General features: G+C 33.4%; 1 long non-coding RNA gene across 1 annotated transcript in view; it reads right to left on the reverse strand.

Annotated features, from left to right (window-relative positions):
- LOC146994380 (uncharacterized) overlaps nucleotides 1-2329 on the reverse strand; it is a 157999-nt gene extending 155670 nt beyond the window's left edge. The window contains exon 1 of the long non-coding RNA XR_015043866.1: nucleotides 1989-2329. This is a non-coding gene — a long non-coding RNA (uncharacterized LOC146994380). The remainder of the gene's footprint in view (nucleotides 1-1988) is intronic.
- Between the last annotated feature and the right edge of the window lie 3671 nt (nucleotides 2330-6000).

Raw genomic sequence — 6000 nt, forward strand, 5'->3', positions numbered from 1 at the left:
AGAGAGCCGGCATGCTGCAGCATTACAATGATTAAGATTACAATTTAAAATGTACATAGTTAAAAGGATCCAAAATAAAACCTTTCAATATAAATAAATATAATTTAAAATCCAATATATACAGTTTAAAAACAATATATACAGTTAAAATCAGCAATAATTATCCTGAACTTACCTGGGAGGCAAGGGTATAGTTTCTTCCAAGATTTTCAATTATATCCTTTCCTAAAAGTCTTCTTTTAGAAATAAATTACACAATAGTTCAAAAGTCTTTATTTCACACAGTGTAAAAGACGTAAATTATTAGTTCGTAGCCACAGGAATAAGTAAAAAGTTTAAAATTAAAATCAAAATCAAAATCTCCCCACCGCAGAAGCTAAATCGCCTCAAGTTTCTAGATCTAAATGTTCCCGAATAAATTTTTTCTCTCTTATAATCGAGGGACACTCTCTCCAAAAGGTATCGTGGTCATATTCCACATTAATACCATATCTATCTAAAGCTTCTTTACAGTTGATACATTCTTTCTTTTCACCATGACAATTTTTCCTCTCATGTCTACCATTACATGCAGAGCAAACCCTTTCCAACTTACAATTCTTCTTGGTGTGCCCAAATCTAAGACAATTCATGCAACGCTTAGGTTGAATGAATAATTTTACAGGGTATGCTTTCCAACCAATCATAACTCTATTCCCTTCAAGGATATCTTGCTGACACCTAGCAGAAATCTCAAAAATCCTATGTGAAACTCCATGTTCTTGAGTTTTAATACGAAATAAGGATCTCGAACATTTCCCATCACAAACACAAAATTCGTTAAATCTTTTCAAAACCAAGTCTTCTTCAACGGAATCACTAATATTATACAAAATAACCTTCGGCTTAATAAACTTATTCCTTCGAGTCCTAATAAGTGTGTTTAATTTCGGATTCTCCGTAATAGCTTTTTCAACAGCAAGTATATCTGACCTATCTTTTAAATTGATAATCATATCACCATTTTTCTTTCTAAAAGTATTAAAACTTTTAACAGCTATATCCTGTGGTTGGAGTTCAGCATTAAGTTCATCATAGACATCAACATCTTTATCAACTGGTCTTATAATCAAATCGTTAGCCCTAGATCTCTTTTCACTGTTTTTCTTTTTATCATTATTTCTTTGATCATCAACTTCTCTATCTCTCCTACTATCCAGTCTTTCATCAATCATTTGTTTTATCTCCTCTTTGAATTCTAAAAGAGTCTCCTCACTACTCTTACGCATATCTAATTCCATAATCTTAAGCGTAGACGTATGTGCCCATTTCACAACTGCCTCAACCTGAGTATTTAACTCAGAGATTAAATCCTTGGGTACTCGCTTTGTTTTTAAGTCATCAATAATCCTATAAAATTCTTTAATTATACTCGACATTTCACTATCTCTTTCACCCATGTTTATAAAATAGACAATAAGAGTATTATAATAAAATTCTAAATAACTGCGGTAAGGGAGACACTAAAAACATTAAAACATATATAAAAACATTAAGCTCAATCAATATCTTCTTAAAATTCTGAATAAAATTCAAAAAATCTAATACTGAAGAATAAAATAGTCTTAAAACACTTCAAAATAATTTTTAAAGTAAAAACTAAAGTTCTGGCATCAAAATTGAACAAATTGACCAACGGGCGGGAATGCTAGGAAATCCAGCGCACCAAAAGCTCTCGGAAATCCTTCTCCACCGGGCAGAAAAGCTTCATATAATGGTGCACCAAAAGATTTTTTCCCTATACTTGACGAACATCTACATGCAATGTAAACAATGTCCTCCCCGTTAGGCCTCGTATACTCAAGATTTTCAAAGTTCAATATCTCAATAAATATACAAGATAAGATTGTGCATTTAATATTATAGCAAGATACAAGTATACCGAACAGAATTCTTCAATCAGATAATATTTACACACAATAGTTAACGAATAATGAATATAAACTTACCCGACCATGCCAGGTGGGCGTTTCAGCAAGGTCGATTTCGAAAAACACTCATAAAAACTTAAATATGCACTTTCTTGCACGAAACTTGATATATCTTGATAGCGGAGAACATAACCAATGCAAAGAACACACTCAAAAATCAACACAAGCAATTTACACAGATTTAAAAGTCTTTAAAATACGAGCCACACACTTTCCACGCAACAAGCCAGAACTCAGAACCAGCAAGCAGAGAACTAGGGCGGTATCTCAGGTCAGGCGAAGTCATGTGGTGTACACATCAGATTTTTTAATATTTATAATTAGTAACTTGTACAGTTTTTTCTTTAAAACTGATAGAATTATGTTGTTCTAATGTTCCGGTGAAGATTTTCATGGCTTTACTTAATCTGCATGCAATTGTTATAGAACTGTCAACAGTTTTAAAGTGGTGCTAAGCCGAACGAGTCTGCCCTTTGTTTACATTTGAACAGTGAATTAAGCGAACAGTGAATAGTAAACGAGTGAATTAAGTCAGTTGGGCACCAACTTGAGTGATATTTGCCTAGTGGGAACCAGACGTGGACTTATCTGAATTACGTGGACTTATCTGAATGACGTGGACTTGTCTGACTTGTCGTGAAATGTTTGTGCACCGAAAATTTTGTCTTAATACCCTTTAGTTAAATTGCTTGTTTTTTTAGAAACTCTAATCTTAATTGTAAAAAATTGTTTTCTTTTTCGACTGTTTTTACCTGTAATTGGTGTTTCAGTTTTTCTATATTTTACAATTTTTAATGAAGATGTTTTGAGTTTTTATATATTTTTGCTTGCTGAGAAGTGAGAACGGAATTCACTGAATGAGAAATATATCACTAACGAAATTCGAGGAAGTAAGTTTAAATGAAGTGCAGCAGAAAATCTGTACAGTTTAATAGGCCGTACAAGGAAGTCATGTGGTGTCCACATTAGATTTTATTTGCTAATATCCAGAGCAAACAAGGGTTATAATCTATCTTGTTATGCTGTAAGTGTATTTTTTGGATTCTTCGTTTTTATCATTGTCTTGCAGGTGGTAACACATACATCTATAGAGTCAGTAGATTTATCAAAACAGGAAACATGAATGCTTATAGGAATTTGAACTCCGGCCTTTCCGATTGTAAGACGGATGTGCTTAGAAGACACGCGATGCGGAGAAGAAAACACCTTACATCCTTCCCCATTTAAAGAGAGTCTAGAGAGGAAAGGACATATCGTCAAATTTTGGTTTAGACGAAATGTCGTCCACGACGGGATCACCTTTAGAGGCCATTTGCAGAGCCATTTAGAATTTGTGTAGTAGGAAAATATGAGACAATCAGCTGTGTTCTCGCCGAGACTAGATCCCTGGATCTTCCGATTGATAACTGGACATTCTTTTCAGCTGTAACACTAAGGCAAACGGTAAGGAAAAGAAAAACAAAAAACCTTAAATGTCTTGTAAAGACATAAGGATATTTTGGAAGCAGAAGACGTGAAAAATGAAAAGTTCTCTATCCGAGACTCGAACCTCGGATCTTTCGAATACTCGGAGAGTGTGCGTTCTGGCCATGACACCCCGAAGGCTTGCTAAGAAGGTGGGAGAAATACCTTATATACTCCCTCTTTTAAAGAGCGACTCGGGATTAGGGGACCCGATCGCCAAATCCTAGTGTTCGAGAATCATCATCCACCATCGTTTTTAGTTCGGATGCCACTGTAAAGACACTAGGTATTTTTTGAAGTGGGAGACGATGAAAAATGAGCAATGCCCTCGCCGGAAAATTGAACCTCGGACTCTCGAATACGCGTTAAGTGTGCTGATCATTACACCACGAAGGCATGCTAAGAAGGTGGGAGAAATGCCTTACATTCTAGCTATTACAAGATCCATGTTTCGAGTCTGTACTAGGCTACAGTTGAAATTTTGTTTCCGCAGATTAATAGTTCTTGCTTTCGCATATTAATAGTTCTTGCTTCCGCAGATTAATAGTTTCCGCAGAGTGGCGCCGGAACTAAAATGAGATGAGCGATAACCTGTCATTGTCCGGATTTGATAGACCAGGTCTTGCGCCTCTCTCCAGTCAGTCTTCCTTCAAGCGGCCAAGCCGGATAAATACGTTGAAAAGTATTTATTGCGATGCTTTTAAATGCAAAACAGACATCGGATTAAGGATTCTTTTCCCCGAAACGTATTGTAAAATGGATTTAAAAAATGGATTCAGAAGGGGTTTTTCTCGTGTCGTCTGAACGTACATATGTATGTATCTGAAATAATTAAAAAATGATAAGCTGTAGAACGCAGAAATTTGATATATGGGACTGCTATAACATCTAGTTGTGCACCTCTCTTTTTCATTGCAATCGGCGGCACCAACCATATATAAATACATATTCCCGCTCTGTTACCCTACTCGGTGAGTTCATTTTTTAATTCTTATAATTAGCAACTTGTGCATTTTTTTTCCCTATAAAACTGATAGAATTGTGTTGTTCTAATGTTACAGAATATATGTCCAAACAGTTTATGTAATATGTGTATTGGAAGAAAATAAATGAAGGTAGGGTCATTTTTGGATTATGTCAAGGAAATGCTATTTACGCGTAGTCTTTTTGGAAATTTTAGGGTTTCGGGACAAGGTTAAATCTGAGAATATAAGGAATTGTCTCATTTTTTCATGCATGCTGTTGTAGTTTACGCGGTTACCACATCTAGCTGTTGTCTGTTACTTTAAAATAGGAACGTCTAGGCAGTTTCGGACCTCTCCCGTTTGTGATAGTAACACGCATCGCCGTCACCGCATAGCACTGATTTTCTTCAACACATCTAAGTCATCCTTTATGAGTACGCTTTTCACAATGAGAAACGAATGCGGTAAACGGAAATAAAGTGGAGAAGAAACAGTTAGGACACTTCATCATCTGCCACAGCTATTATCGTTACCATGGTTACGAGGCAACAAATTAAATATCCATATTTTGTGTCCAGGCAAGATTATAACTAATTTTTCAGCACATTTATTTACGCTGAACAATTGCCCTTTTCTGACATCATCCATTCGGCTTGGCAACGTCTTTATTCTGATAGCTCTTATCATTCCACTCCCTATAATATTTTTAATTCTTCTTTCAAATTATCATATTCTTTAGATTGTAACAAAAGAAATGTTTAAAAAATTACTGTTAGAAAATACGCAAACTAGCGTTTCGTTAGAATCGTTGCTTGAATCATCTATAAAATCATCGCTTTGTCATTTGAAACGTCGCTGCGATGATCTGAAAATATTTTATCTTTGATGCATATTTATTTCTTTAACGTTAATTAATTAATTTCTCTAACGTTAAACTAATGTTACTATTTACTAATGTTAATGTTAACTAATGTTAATGTTCACTAATGTTAACTAATGTTAATGTTCACTAATGTTAACTAATGTTAATATTAAACAAATGCTAATGTTTACTAATGTTAATATTTACTAATGTCAAAGGTTAAACTAATGTTAATATTTACTAATGTCAATGTTAAACTAATGTTAATGTTTACTAATGTTAATGTTTACTAATGCTAACTAATGTTAATATTTACTAATGTTAATGTTAACTAATGTTAATGTTCACTAATGTTAATGTTCACTAATGTTAACTAATGTTAATGTTCACTAATCTTAACTAATGTTAATGTTCACTAATGTTAACTAATGTTAATATTAAACAAATGCTTATGTTTACTAATGTTAATATTTACCAATGTCAAAGGTTAAACTAATGTTAATATTTACTAATATCAATGTTAAACAAATGTTAATATTTACTAATGTCAATGTTGAACTAATGTTAATATTTACTAATGTCAATGTTAAACTAATGTTAATGTTTACTAATGCTAACTAATGTTAATATTTACTAATGTTAAACTAATGTTAATGTTCACTAATGTTAACTAATGTTAATGTTCACTAATGTTAACTAATGTTAATATTAAACAAATGCTAATGTTTACTAATGTTAA

This window comes from Stegodyphus dumicola, chromosome 11 (assembly GCF_044657685.1).
Source record: "Stegodyphus dumicola isolate Sdum_Otavi_A_Nest chromosome 11, ASM4465768v1".
NCBI lineage: Eukaryota > Metazoa > Arthropoda > Arachnida > Araneae > Eresidae > Stegodyphus > Stegodyphus dumicola.